The following is a 16,205-nucleotide window of genomic DNA, read 5'->3' on the forward strand; positions in this document are numbered from 1 at the left end:
GCCCTTACTGTGTTAATGACCAGAACTCAGCAGATCAGGAAGCCTCCAGCCAGACTAAATTTACAGAAGAAAAACTGTAGCCATATTTTATTTTATTGTTCATGGGATTTTTTTTTTTTTTATCTTTAGCGAAACCTGCAATTTCAGAGCAGGGGAAGGAGAGTGATGTAGAATACATGATGCACACCAAAAGATTAGCCAACTCTCAGGAATGGTTACAGCTGTAACAGTAAGTACTTGGAGTCAGTGGAAACTAACTCCTGATATGAATAGACCCATTGTAATGCTGGCCCAGGTAAAGTGAGTGGAGCCAGGAAAGAAAGTGCAGTCTCTTACCAACCCTATGGTGTGGTGTGTCACATGTTTATTATGACAATATTCTTCTCTTGAGATTATTAGTAAGCTGATGCCAGTACTCATGATGCAATGCTGCTATCTTGTGTTTCCTTGGATGTGCATGTTGTTCTCAGTGTTCTGGTACAGTGCTCTGTGGGCGGAGTCCTGGAAAAAGCCAGTAATTTGAATTGAATTTAGCTCTTCATAAACAGCAGTGGTTTTCTTTTCATTCTCCTCCACTCTCTCATTAACAGCTGCCCTCTCTCATTAAGGAACATAGAGTGTACCCAATATTTTGACCACGTTTCATTTTGTTACTCCCAATAATTGGGACAGTCTTAATCTTGAATTCATCTTAATTGGGATATTTAACAGGGAACCTAATTAAACTGAGTTGGCAGTGACTGCTGCTTATTTGGCTGCCTGCAGGTGATGAAGTGATTCTTCTAGAATATAAGGATATCATAACCCTCTGATGCTCAGGGGTTGGATTGTGTTTCCCCTCCAAAGACTTCTGCTGTTTGGTTTAACAACACAGACTGCCTTAATAGCCATCCCTGCCCTGGCCTTTTCAAACATTCTGCTAAGTTAGTTCTCTTCAGGCTTCTGATAGAAATGATGTGGCCCTACACTTCTCTAGCTTGCAATTTAACTCCTTTTAAGCCACTTGTCCTTAGCAGCTCAATGTAACTCCTAATTCTTGAGTAAACCAACAGGTTTGACACAAACTGGACAATCACTGCAAATACAAAATGGCACTCTCTCTTGATTAGGAAGCTGTACTAAATTAGGATGATAGGTTGTCTGGAGCTTCTGGATTATAAAGATTCTGCTGCACGAGCATTTATTTTACAACTGTTTACAAAGACCAGGCTAAATCACATAGCATCAAAAATGGTGAAAATAAATATATTTAGATGTAAGTAGGGCTAAATTTTCAGTGGTTTTGAGCACCCACACCTGCCAGTGGTTTCATCTGGAACTGGGTGTTTGGCACTTCAAAACATCAAGCCCAGGACCTCAATCCTGCAAACATATATGCATGTTTTCAATTGACTACTGTGGGTAGTCCTAGGAGTCGAGTCAAGCACATGCATAAATTTCTGGAGAACCTGGGCATAAGAATGTATTCCTAGAACCTAATTACTCTGGCCTAAATCTTCCTACAAGAGCATAGACCATTTTGTTTATTTAGGGAGGTAGAGTTAAACAATAATAAAATAACAGTCATTGACTGTAGGTTTAATGAGCAGTTTTGTACTGTGGTGGTTTGTCCACTTTTAATTAAGTGAAATAAACAAGCTTCTGTTCCAAACCCAGTGTTTATGAATGCAATCCATAACTTATTTATTTGTTATTGGGGGATTAAAGCCCCCACCACCCTGCATTGTTTACACTCATGTACTAAGACTAAGATTATTAGAGGCTAGAAACACAAGACCATGAAGAGCGTCACAGCAATCTGGACAGCAAAGATCTTTCTCTTTCAAGAAACAGCATTCCTTGTCACTGATTCTTGGAGGTCTGGAGAGAGGCGACAACTTCTAACTGTCCCTCCAAACTGCCTCTTATTTCTCTTGGAAAACTTGGGGGGGAGGAGGGTTAAATTCCCTCTCTGCTCTGAGAAGGATATTGTTTTTTTGAAACGTCAGGATACACACAGAGAATAGCTTCTGATTTGTAATTAAGAAGGATACATTTATTTTCAACAATACTTTGTGATCCTTGCATAGAAGTACAAAGCATTGGTGATAAATGGTTGAGACCTTTGGTGTGATACCCCAAATAAAATAAGCACAAAGCCTGGGATTTTCATTAGACACTAAGGGACTTGGGGCTCAGATCTTTAATTGACACTGTAATTCACTGGCACCTGAACACCTAACTCCCTTAGCTTCTTGAAAATCCAAGGCAAAGGGGTTCTCTGAGTCCCATAGCTTAGGGTATGTCTACACTACGAAATTAGGTCGAATTTATAGAAGTCGGTTTTTTTGAAATCGGTTTTATATATTCGAGTGTGTGTGTCCCCACAGAAAATGCTCTAAGTGCATTAAGTGCATTAACTCGGCGGAGCGCTTCCACAGTACCGAGGCAAGCGTCGACTTCTGGAGCGTTGCACTGTGGGTAGCTATCCCACAGTTCCCGCAGTCTCCGCTGCCCATTGGAATTCTGGGTTGATATCCCAATGCCTGATGGGGCTAAAACATTGTCGCGGGTGGTTCTGGGTACATATCGTCAGGACCCCGTTCCCACCCTCCCTCCCCCCGTGAAAGCAAGGGCAGACAATCATTTCGCGCCTTTTTTGTCTGCTGCCAGCCAAAGATGTAAAGGATCGATGGAGTGGGTCAGAACAAGAAATAGACCAGATTTGTTTTGGACTCATTTTCCTCCTCCCCTGTCTAGATCACACTGCAGTCAGTCACAGAGAAGGCGCAGCGAGGTTAATCTAGCCATGTATCAATCAGAGGCCAGGCTAACCTCCTTGTTCCAATAACAACGATAACTTTGGTGCACCATTTCTTATTGGAACCCTCCGTGCAGTCCTGCCTGAAATACTCCTTGATGTACAGGCACACCCTTTGTTGATTTTAGCTCCCTGAAGCCAACCCTGTAAGCCGTGTCGTCAGTCGCCCCTCCCTCCGTCAGAGCAACGGCAGACAATCGTTCCGCGCCTTCTTTCTGTGCGGACGCCATACCAAGGCAAGCATGGAGGCCGCTGAGCTCATTTTGGCAATTAGGAGCACATCAACCACCACACGCATTATCCAGCAGTATATGCAGCACCAGAACATGGCAACGCGATACCGGGCGAGGAGGCGACGTCAGCGCGGTCCCGTGAGTGATCAGGACATGGACACAGATTTCTCTGAAAGCATGGGCCCTGCCAATGCATGCATCATGGTGCTAATGGGGCAGGTTCATGCTGTGGAACGCCAATTCTGGGCTCGGGAAACAAGCACAGACTGGTGGGACCGCATAGTGTTGCAGGTCTGGGACGATTCCCAGTGGCTGCGAAACTTTCGCATGCGTAAGGGCACTTTCATGGAACTTTGTGACTTGCTTTCCCCTGCCCTGAAGCGCATGAATACCAGGATGAGAGCAGCCCTCACAGTTGAGAAGCGAGTGGCGATAGCCCTGTGGAAGCTTGCAACGCCAGACAGCTACCGGTCAGTTGGGAATCAATTTGGAGGGGCAAATCTACTGTGGGGGCTGCTGTGATGCAAGTAGCTCACGCAATCAAAGATCTGCTGATATCAAGGGTAGTGACCCTGGGAAATGTGCAGGTCATAGTGGATGGCTTTGCTGCAATGGGATTCCCTAACTGTGGTGGGGCTATAGACGGAACCCATATCCCTATCTTGGCACCAGAGCACCAAGCCGGCGAGTACATAAACCGCAAGGGGTACTTTTCGATAGTGCTGCAAGCTCTGGTGGATCACAAGGGACGTTTCACCAACATCAACGTGGGATGGCCGGGAAAAGTGCATGACGCTCGCATCTTCAGGAACTCTGGTCTGTTTCAAAAGCTGCAGGAAGGGACTTTCTTCCCAGACCAGAAAATAACTGTTGGGGATGTTGAAATGCCTATATGTATCCTTGGGGACCCAGCCTACCCCTTAATGTCATGGCTCATGAAGCCGTACACAGGCAGCCTGGACAGTGGTCAGAGGCTGTTCAACTACAGGCTGAGCAAGTGCAGAATGGTGGTAGAATGTGCGTTTGGACGTTTAAAGGCGCGCTGGCGCAGTTTACTGACTCGCTTAGACCTCAGCGAAACCAATATTCCCACTGTTATTACTGCTTGCTGTGTGCTCCACAATATCTGTGAGAGTAAGGGGGAGACGTTTATGGTGGGGTGGGAGATTGAGGCAAATCGCCTGGCTGCTGGTTACGCGCAGCCAGACACCAGGGCGGTTAGAAGAGCTCAGGAGGGCGCGGTACGCATCAGAGAAGCTTTGAAAACCAGTTTCATGACTGGCCAGGCTACAGTGTGAAAGTTCTGTTTGTTTCTCCTTGATGAAACCCCCCACCCCTTGGTTCACTCTACTTCCCTGTAAGCTAACCACCCTCCCCTCCTCCCTTTAATCACCGCTTGCAGAGGCAATAAAGTCATTGCTGCTTCACAGTCATGCATTCGTTATTCATTCATCACACAAATAGGGGGATGACTACCAAGGTATCCCAGGAGGGGTGGTGGAGGAGGGAAGGAAAATGCCACACAGCACTTTAAGCACAGCACTTTAAAAGTTTACAACTTTAAAATTTATTGAATGACAGCCTTCTTTTTTTTGGGCAATCCTCTGTTGTGGAGTGGCTGGTTGGCCGGAGGCCCCCCCACCGCGTTCTTGGGCGTCTGGGTGTGGAGGCTATGGAACTTGGGGAGGAGGGCGGTTGGTTACAGAGGGGCAGCAGCGGCAGTCTGTGCTCCAGCTGCCTTTGCTGCAGCTCAACCATACACTGGAGCATTCTGGTTTGGTCCTGCAGCAGCCTCAGCATTGAATCCTGCCTCCTCTCATCACGCTGCCGCCACATTTGAGCTTCAGCCCTGTCTTCAGCCCGCCACTTACTCTCTTCAGCCCGCCACTTACTCTCTTCAGCCCTCCACCTCTCCTCCCGGTCATTTTGTGCTTTCCTGCACTCTGACATTATTTGCCTCCACGCATTCGTCTGTGCTCTGTCAGTGTGGGAGGACAGCATTAGCTCGGAGAACATTTCATCTCAAGTGCGTTTTTTTTTCTTTCTAAGCTTCACTAGCCTCTGGGAAGGAGAAGATCCTGTGATCATTGAAACACATCCAGCTGGTGGAGAAAAAAAAAGGGACAGCGGTATTTAAAAAGACACATTTTATAAAACAGTCGCTACACTCTTTCAGGGTAAACCTTGCTGTTAACATTACATACATAGCACATGTGCTTTCGTTACAAGGTCGCATTTTGCCTCCTCCCACCGCGTGACTACCCCCTCAACCCTCCCCCCTCCCCGTGGCTAACAGCGGGGAACATTTCTGTTCAGCCACAGGCAAACAGCACAGCAGGAATGTGTCCCTGAAGAAAAGCACCCTATTTCAACCAGGTGACCATGAATTATATCTCACTCTCCTGAGGATAACACAGAGAGAGAAAGAACGGATTTTGGCTGAATGCCAGCAAACATACACTGCAATGCTTTGTTCTACAGTGATTCCCGAGTATGTGTTACTGGCCTGGAGTGATAAAAGTGTCCTACCATGAAGGACGAAATAAGGCTGCCCTCCCCAGAAACCTTGTGCAAAGGCTTTAGGACTACATCTAGGAGAACCGCAAATGCCAGGGCAAAGTAATCCTTTCACATGCTTGCTTTTAAACAATGTATAGCATTTTAAAAGGTACACTCACCAGAGGTCCCTTCTCCGCCTGCTGGGTCCAGGAGGCAGCCTTGGGTGGGTTCGGGGGGTACTGGCTCCAGGTCTAGGGTGAGAAACAGTTCCTGGCTGTCGGGAAAACCGGTTTCTCCGCTTGCTTGCTGTGAGCTATCTACAACCTCCTCCTCATCATCATCTTCTTCGTCCCCAAAACCTGCTTCCGTATTGCCTCCATCTCCATTGAAGGAGTCAAACAACACGGCTGGGGTAGTGGTGGCTGAACCCCCTAAAATGGCATGCAGCTCATCATAGAAGCGGCATGTTTGGGGCTCTGACCCATTGCGGCTGTTCGCCTCTCTGGTTTTCTGGTAGGCTTGCCTCAGCTCCTTTAGTTTCACGCGGCACTGCTTTGGGTCCCTGTTATGGCCTCTGTCCTTCATGCCCTGGGAGATTTTCACAAAGGTTTTGGCATTTCGAAAACTGGAACGGAGTTCTGATAGCACGGATTCCTCTCCCCAAACAGCGATCAGATCCCGTACCTCCCGTTCGGTCCATGCTGGAGCTCTTTTGCGATTCTGGGACTCCATCATGGTCACCTGTGCTGATGAGCTCTGCATGGTCACCTGCAGCTTGCCACGCTGGCCAAACAGGAAATGAGATTCAAAAGTTCGCGGTTCTTTTCCTGTCTACCTGGCCAGTGCATCTGAGTTGAGAGTGCTGTCCAGAGCGGTCAGAATGGAGCACTCTGGGATAGCTCCCGGAGGCCAATAACATCGAATTGTGTCCACAGTACCCCAAATTCGAGCTGGGAACGTCGATTTAAGCGCTAATCCACTTGTCAGGGGTGGAGTAAGGAAATCGATTTTAAGAGCCCTTTAAGTCGAAATAAAGGGCTTCACTGTGTGGACGGGTGCAGGTTTAAATCGATTTAACGCTGCTAAATTCGACCTAAAGTCCTAGTGTAGACCAGGGCTTAGAAGTGATTTTCCCTCTTCCTTGTCTCTCTCCCTCCCCCCAAAATGAGACTATATATTGTCCCCTAGCAACAGGCCAAACATGCTCCATTTGAAGTGGAAACAACATTGTTTGAAAATTGGAGGGGAGGTGTGCAAAACTAGGATTCCAACAGGAAACAAGTCTCACCTTCTTTTAGCACACTGGACAGGCTGCTGCATCTCCATACTGATGGCTACCCAGCGCTAGCATCTTTGAATGGTATCCCACCCCTAAGTGAAGAGTCTGCGCAGGGTATGCCGAAAGATCACAGATTTACGGCCCAATCCTACTCTAAGTCCTTGATAAAAATGCTGAGTTCAGTGAAAGCAGGATCAGGCCCTTCTGCTGGATTGGATGCAGATAACATGGCAACCTGGGGTTTTGTCCAGAAACACTGAATTTCAAGGAGTCAAACTGATGAAACGTTTAGCTGGATCTCAGAACTACACATCTGATTAGTGCTACCTTTACCCTGCAGTATGTATTCAGTGAGAAAACCACTGAATAATCTACTGCTTGCAGCTAATATGTTATAGTTAGAAAATGCAAATAACTGACACCTGCTACAGGGCAGGGGTGATGAAAACAAGTCTGGCATGTAACTAAAAAGAAAAAAAACAGAGTTATGCTAATGACCAAGACTTAATGTTCCCTAACAACATTTCTTGGGAGACATTTTTATGTTTCCAATTTAGAGATGAGCTTGAGCCAAAACCCTGTATCTTAATATCCAAGATCTCAGAATCTAAAATGAGATCTGGATCTGAATTTTGCAAATAACCCTTATCTTTACAATGGGCTGAACCAAAACCTTGGATCATCTGAACATGCCTACACTTTGAAGGCTTTGAAATCTAGGTGTAAATCCCATTTCTACTTTAATTCATAATAGTATAAACCTTTACCCTCTGAAATGAATTGCCTGAGCAATAGTGTTACCTTTTACTACTTCTACTCTTCTAAAATCCTTCATGAGACTTTGTGGTGGTGCGTGGTTTTGCTGGAGAAAAAAGGCTACATTAAATACTTTGCAAATATTTTCAAACGGAGCTAATTTAAATCTGGTAATCACAAAAGATATTCAGTTTAATTAAACTTTTCATCAAACAGTCTAATGGGCAATGAGACTTGGTACTACTTTGAAAACATGAGGATTTTTCTTTTCAAGATAATGGAAGTCGAAGAAACAGACAGAAGTCAGAATTTCAAATCACAGTATTTTTAATTACCTATTAGTTGTCTTCAGACTCTGCAGAAACATTCTTTGTTGTCTTCAGAGTCAACATGGCAATTTTCAAGCCATGATACTGAGGGGCTAAAGTGATGCTTGGTTGTAACCTTACCTATGAAGAGGTTAATGCAAAGGTTTATGAGAGCCACCAGATGGCGCTTCATCCCAATGCTAGATTACAGAAACATGGGATGTTCAAGGTCACACAGAGAGAAAAGAAATTTCATGATCTCTCCTCCTATACCACATCTGGAAATGCTGTGATGCCACCTTGTGTGAAGCATATAAAACAGAGCCAGGCAAACCTGTTTGAATCAAGGAGATCCTTTGCCTAAATTATGAAAAACCTCAAACATTTTTTCGCCTTTAAAAAATCCAGGCTTTTTTTTTTTTTTTTGCTGCTGCCTTTGTGGGGCTGCAAGTTCCTGCCGCTCTGAGTGGCATGGTAAGGGGGCAGCGCACGTGCGGCGGTGGAAGGGTTGGGTAAGGGGTCCTGGGGAGCAGTCAGGGGACAGGAAGCAGGGGGCGGTTGGACGAAGGTTCTGGGATGGTCAGGGAACAGGGGGGGTTGGATAGGGCGCGGGAGTCCCGGGGGGCCTGTCAGGGGCCAGGGGTGTGGATAGGTCAGGGCAGTCAGGGTACAGGGAGCGGGGAGGTTGGATAGGGGGTGGGATCCTGGGGGGGGCAGTGGGTCCCAGGAGGGGGCAATGGGGGATGGGAAGTGGGAGGGGGCAAGGGTGGGGGCCAGGCTGTTTCGGGGGCACAGCCTTCCTTACCCGACCCTCCATACAGTTTCGCACCCCGATGTGGCCCTCGGGCCAAAAAGTTTGCCCTCCCCTGGTATAGCTCATAAAAGTGAATTTGTTCTCATGAGATTTCCAGCCTATGTTTATAGATCCAATAGGAGAGTAAACAGATGGTCCCCTACCACAAAATCTGGATCTGGATACAGCTTTTCTAAGGTTTAGAGCTGGGCTTTTGGTTCAGCTCATGATAGAAAATGGGGACAGAAATGAAGTTTGGATCAAGATTTGACTTTCCCCAAAGTTCAAGAAAGATAAATCTGAGGTTTTGGTTTGGGCCCATCAGCACTTTACAAACAATATCTAAGCTTACAATTTTCTTGTGAGACAGATCAGTATATACTATCCCCATTTTGTCATTGGGAAAACAGAAACAGAGAGATGATGTGACTTGCCCAAGGTCCCACAGCAAATGTATGGCAAAAGCAGGAACTGAACACAGTTCTCTTGACTCCAGATTTAATCTGTGGATAATGCTGACTCTCAGTGGATATGCATCCACACATGTAGCTGCTTGTCAAATCAAGTTCCGAACATTCTATGGTTTCTCACCATTAATTTAAAACATGCAGGGGAGGGAGGGGAGGAATTAATACATTTGGTTATGAGAAAGAACAAATGAATCCAGACTATTAGGGAGAAGGGAGGGTGCAAGAGGCTCAAACAAGCAAAATAAAAGCATTTGCATTAGGGCTGTCAAGCAATTAAAAAAATTAATCGCAATGTTAAACAATAATAGAATACCATTTATTTAAATATTTTTGGATGTTTTCTACATTTTCAATATATTGATCTCAGTTACAACACGGAATACAAAGTGTACAGTGCTCCCTTTATATTTATTTTTTATTACAAGTATTTGAACTGTAAAAAAAAAGAAATAGTATTTTTCAATTCACCAAATACAAGTACTGTAGTGTAATCTCTTTGTCATAAAAGTTGAACTTACAAATGTAGAATTATGTATAAAAAACCTGCATTGAAAAATAAAATAATGTAAAATTTTAGAGCCTGCAAGTCCACTCAGTCCTACTTCTTGTTCAGCCAGTCACTCAAACAAACAAGTTTGGTTGCATTTGCAGGAGATAATGCTGCCCACATCTTGTTTACAATGTCACCTGAAAGTGAGAACAGGCGTTCGTGTGGCACAGTTGTAGCGGGCATTGCAAAATATTTATGTGCTAGATGCGCTAAAGATTCGTATGTCCCTTCATGCTTCAACCACCGTTCCAGGGGACATGCATCCAAGCTAATGACAGATTCTGCTCCATAACAATCCAAAGCAGTGCAGACCGATGCATGTTCATTTTCATTATCTGAGTCAGATGCCACCAGCTGAAGGTTGATTTTCTTTTTTGGTGGTTCGGGTTCTGTAGTTTCCACATCAGAGTGTTGCTCTTTAAGACTTCTGAAAACATGCTCCACACCTCATCCCTCTCAGATTTTGGATGGCACTTCAGATTCTTAAAGCTTGGGTCGAGTGCTGTATCTATCCTTAGAAATCTCACATTGGTACCTTCTTTGCATTTTGTGAACTCTGCAGTTAAAGTGTTCTTAAAATGAACATGTGCTGGGTCATCATCCGAAACTGCTATAACATGAAATATATGGCAGAATGCGGGTAAAACAGAGAAGGGGACATACAATTCTCCCCCAAGGAGTTCAGTCACAAATTTAATTAACTCATTATTTTTTTAACGAGCATCATCAGCATGGAAGCATGTTCTCTGGAATGGCAACCAAAGCATGAAGAGGCATACGAATGTTTAGCATATCTGGTACATAAATACCTTTCAATGCCAGCTACAAAAGTGCCTTGCAAATGCCTGTTCTCATTTCCTGGTGACATTGTAAATAAGAAGAGAGCAGCATTATCTCCTGTAAATGTAAACAAACTTATTTGTCTTAGTGATTGGCTGAAGAAGAAGTAGGACTGAGTGGACTTGTAGGCTCTAAGTTTTACATTGTTTTGTTTTTTTTTAGAGTGCAGTTATGTGACAAAAAAAATCTACATTTGTAAGGTACACTTTCACAATAAAGAGATTGCACTACAGTACTTGTATGAGGTGAATTGAAAAATACTATTTCTTTTGTTTTTTACAGTGCAAATATTTGTATTCAAAAATAATATACACTTTGATTTCAATTACAACACAGAATACAATATATATGAAAATGTAGAAAAACATCCAAAATATTTAATAATTTCAATTGGTATTCTATTGTTTAAGAGTGCAATTAAAACTGTGATTAATCGCGATTAATTTTTTTAATAGCGATTAATTTTTTTGAATTAATCGCATGAGTTAACTGCGATTAATCGACAGCCCGAATTTGCAACAATAAAACCAGTGCAAAAGAAGTCTGTAGGCCTACAAAAAATAAGCAAATATGCCTTATGTGTAGACTAAAGCAAACTTGCTTTGGTTCTTGAGAAAAAGGGAACAAATTAGTTACCTACAGGATAATCAGGGCAGATTGACATTAGTTTTTCCTGCTTTAAAATTTTGACAAATGGATAGCGTTGGATAAGAAGGGTGTATGAGAAAAAAATAATAAATGTTCTGTTATTTTTCCCCATAATCTTTGGCATTATTTCTTTTTTTTCTTTTGAAAATAACCTCAGTGTGTAGAGAAGAGCACAGGAGCAGTAACAAAAGCTGAGTGCATTTAAACAGAACAACTTGCTCCTGGCATACTGGGAGAAAAAAGATTGCCATGTACATGAGCAATGCATAACCCATGAATACAATAACAAGTGGATTAAGTACCATGACTGGATTTTCAAAGAGGCTTATGGGAATCAATGGCAGTGGGGCACACAGGCTGCAATCCACAAAAGTACTTAAGCACCTAGTCTATTTTTAGGGATCACTGCAATCCACAGAACAGCAGCCTGGTTGCTGCCTCATCTCACTTGGAGCCTAATTTTTTTCCTCTGGGCGTGTATACCTCAGCATCATTCCAGGCACCTATCTCCTGCCTCAGCATGCGCGCTACTGCCTCATGGTAAGCACCTAGACACCTTTCTCCGGCCTAGGCCCCAGAGCAATTAACAAGCTGGGAAAGATGTTATATAGGTATTCGACTGTCTAAGTCGCAGGGGGAGCAGATCCAGTAGGCAGCCACTGAGTCTGCCCTACTGGATCGACCTCTTCAGGCAAGTTCACACAAAACAGCCAGGGGAGGGGCTTCTAATAACTGTTAGCTAGGGCCCTCACCCAGGGTAAGGGAGAGCCTGGTTCAAGTCCCTCCCACTTCCTGAGCGGGAGAAGGGATTTGAACAGGCCTCAGTCAATCCTCAAGTGAGTGTCCCAATCACTAGGCTATAGACTATTCTGAGGCGGGCTGCCTCAACCTCTCATACTGAAGTTGTTTCCCTTTAATTAAGCAAGGGAATACATAAATATTAACTGAGCCAAAGCAAAAGTTAGAATGACTCTGTGTCCTAGTGGTTAGGGTGCTGAGTTGAGAGGTGGCTGATCCCTATTCAAATCCCTTCTCCCCTTCAGGAGGACAGGGGACTTGAACTGGGTCTGTCCCACATTCTGCATAAGTACGTGAGAGTAAAGGTTATGAGGGAGCTCCTCCTCCTTTCTTTCCACCCCTAGCCATTTTGTTTCAGGCCCTGCATACACCTTAGCTGGCCAAATGTCTATCTTCTCCCCTTTGGTGGGTTTTTAGCAGACGTGAGCACCACGCTGCAGCCTGGACTTAGGCACCTATCTTCAGGACAGGAGTTGGGGCTTAGCACACGCACCTCTCTCATTACCATCTCCCATTGGCTAGCTTAGGGGGCTCCGCTCCTAGCATGCTGGCTTTGTGGATTGCATTGTAAGGCACCTACCTCTCTCATTCACTGCACAGGGAACCTAGGTGCCTCACTCAGGCTTTATAGATCCTAGTGTTGTTACTGTGATTTTCTAGGAACCTAAAAGTTAGGCATCATGACACACAGCATTGCAATGCCTAAGTCCCTTTGTGGATCTCACCCTAAGGTCCCTTTGAAGCCCCAGCCATACTCAGCATTTACTATTGCACTATGGTGGCTTGCTTGAAGTGTGAGTCCCTCCTAAGCACAGTGCAGTTGTACAGGTGTAACTGAGAGCCCAATTTGAAGCCGGTTGGGCTATACAGGTCTGAGGGAGGAGATAATTTGGAGCTGATTGGATTGCACAGCTGTGACTGAGTGTATAAATGAGAGATAATGAGCTAGCTTGACTGTTACTAAGGGCCTGATTTGGCTTGCAGGATCTTTATGATGGAGAAGGAGCATGGTGGTTGACTTTCAGAATGCATGAAGAGTTTACAGATGTGGTAGCTAAGGGAAAACAAATTTTTACTTATAAAGTGGGCAGATTTAACCTAAAATTCTTGAGAGACAATAAACATTAAGTCCCCTACAGAGTTGCTTTTTTAGACCAAAACTTTACTTCTAAAAGGAACCTGTTAATTTAAAGTTCATCCTTTTAAACCCATTGCCTTCTCTCTGTTACTAATAACACCTTAGCTTCTAGGTCCTTTCCATGGCATACCTCATTAGGTTTCTTTTTAATATATCTCTGTGTGGGTGATGAAAATCTATGAAGTGAATTTCCTTTTTTTGTTTTTAGTTATTTCCACTTCAAGGTTCTTAGCGCAACAAGACTGGGGTTGCAAATGCTGCTGCAGAATGCTTATATGTTCCAAAACTATGTTCTGCATGGATTTTTAAAATATTAATGGAAACTTTCCTATTTTGGTCTCTTTTTTTAACTGTTTTGGGGCCAAATCTAAGCTGACAGTGTTCCCTTAAGTGGAAGATTGAAGGTTTAACTAAGGATAGCAAAGAAAAGAGGGGAGTGGGAACAGAGACGACAGGAGCCAAAGAAGAGATTGAACAAAAGGCTAGAACAGTAGAGGAGTGATGTAGGTGAATGCCTCTCAAGGCCCCAACGTGGGCTGCCAAGCATAACAAAGGCCTAGAATGAGAGTCACACAATATTATTTATGCAGGAAACTTGAAAGGATGTGGGATTGATTCCTTTAGGATCAGCAACGCTTTCTATAACCTCAACATGATCCTTTATTTCTGATGCCAGTCATTTTAAATAATAAAAAGGAGAGAACATAAGATGTGTGTGGAATGTAGGGAACTTTGAACTGTCCCCCAGAATGAGGGACATTTGAGAGAGAGTGATGCATGAGATCTATGGGCTCAGGGGCTCAGATCTTCACCCCCGTTCTATTGTTTACTACAAGGTGAAAGAATCAGAACAGTGGTAAGGGGCCCTAAAAACCCCATATCCAGCTGAGAGAAGATTCTCCTGGCCCAGCCACTGCAGAAGTCAGCCATAAGTTTGTCCTTCAAAGCCCCACTCAGATGTCCTGGCCTACCAGAACCTCAGCACTGCAGAGATTCTGGGTCATGCTGTAGCCAGTTGGGATTGTTACCCAGGGTTTTCAGAACCCAAAGCAGTGGTAACTTAACTATTTCACTCCAGGCGGTGTCAGGAATAAATCAGTGGAAACACAGCAATTCCCTCTGATGAAAGATTAACACAAGTAAGTGAGTTAAAACTACAATTTATTAGATTCAAGCACACACAGACATAAGCAATAGGTTTAGAACATCCCAAATAATTACCTAGAATCTGAGATGGCATTGAGTAATTTACAGCAGGTCCATGATGGTTGGTCGCCTCCCGGCCAGGGAGTATAATGTCAGGAAAAGGATTCTCAGGATAGCTTCAGAGAACTGTTCCAAAGTGCACTCTATTACCTAGTCTTTTGTAACTAATTTTTATGAAACACATAGCTCAGTAGTGACCCCTACTGAGTCATCACTTCTCCTAACTTCAATAAACTACTGACCAACAAACATTCCTAACAATCTTAGTCATAATAAGCTTCTATATCAAAGGCACCCAAAACTCAAGGTTTCAATCCACCTATTTTCTTTCAGTCTCAATTTGTTGACACTTTTTCTCCCCTCCTCCTATTCTGATTAGCAGAAACAGCAGGCATGCAGCTAGCATTTTACTTTGCCTCCAAAAGCCCTGCTTGTTCAAATGAACCCTTTACTCTGTGGTGTTCTGTTTTATTACTTCATGGTGGCTGAATACACATAATATGGTTGCAATTAGCTTAATCAAATTCTGGGGTCCACACACCTCTCAAATCTGGAGCAACAGGGTGGCTACTGTAATTTCCACAGTCACTCTCCCCACCCCAGCTCTCTAAATTATGCCAGGGGCCTCTCTGACCCCATGGAGCAATCCAGAATTGGGAGGATTCAAAAGTGTCTTAAAATCATTTTAGCCCCCAGCCTCCTCCTGAGCTATGAGTTCTGTGCTGCACCTCTTAGAGGCACAGAGCAGAATTTCACCCATGAAATCTTGGAGGAGAAAAAGAAATATTCATCCAGGTGGTTGTTTCTCAGGAAGATAATCTTCATGTTATGTGTTTGGTTTTCCCCTTCATGAATTTTCAGCATAACATACGTAGGGAAAATACAGTTTATTGGTAGATTTAAAAATAATATAACAAAATTGATAATATTTGATTTTAATATATCAATGGTCACCACTTAGAATATCAGGGTTGGAAGGGACCCCAGAAGGTCATCTAGTCCAACCTCCTGCTCGAAGCAGGACCAGTTCCCAGTTAAATCATCCCAGCCAGGGCTTTGTCAAGCCTGACCTTAAAAACCTCTAGGAAGGAGATTCTACCACCTCCCTAGGTAACGCATTCCAGTGTTTCACCACCCTCTTAGTGAAAAAGTTTTTCCTAATATCCAATCTAAACCTCCCCCACTGCAACTTGAGACCATTACTCCTCGTTCTGTCATCTGCTACCATTGAGAACAGTCTAGAGCCATCCTCTTTGGAACCCCCTTTCAGGTAGTTGAAAGCAGCTATCAAATCCCCCCTCATTCTTCTCTTCTGCAGGCTAAACAATCCCAGCTCCCTCAGCCTCTCCTCATAACTCATGTGTTCCAGTCCCCTAATCATTTTTGTTGCCCTTCGCTGGACTCTCTCCAATTTATCCACATCCTTCTTGAAGTGTGGGGCCCAAAACTGGACACAGTACTCCAGATGAGGCCTCACCAATGTCGAATAGAGGGGAACGATCACGTCCCTCGATCTGCTCGCTATGCCCCTACTTATACATCCCAAAATGCCATTGGCCTTCTTGGCAACAAGGGCACACTGCTGACTCATATCCAGCTTCTCGTCCACTGTCACCCCTAGGTCCTTTTCCGCAGAACTGCTGCCTAGCCATTCGGTCCCTAGTCTGTAGCTGTGCATTGGGTTCTTCCGTCCTAAGTGCAGGACCCTGCACTTATCCTTATTGAACCTCATCAGATTTCTTTTGGCCCAATCCTCCAATTTGTCTAGGTCCTTCTGTATCCTATCCCTCCCCTCCAGCGTATCTACCACTCCTCCCAGTTTAGTATCATCCGCAAATTTGCTGAGAGTGCAATCCACACCATCCTCCAGATCATTTATGAAGATAT

Source organism: Lepidochelys kempii, chromosome 1 (assembly GCF_965140265.1).
Source record: "Lepidochelys kempii isolate rLepKem1 chromosome 1, rLepKem1.hap2, whole genome shotgun sequence".
Classification (NCBI taxonomy): domain Eukaryota; kingdom Metazoa; phylum Chordata; order Testudines; family Cheloniidae; genus Lepidochelys; species Lepidochelys kempii.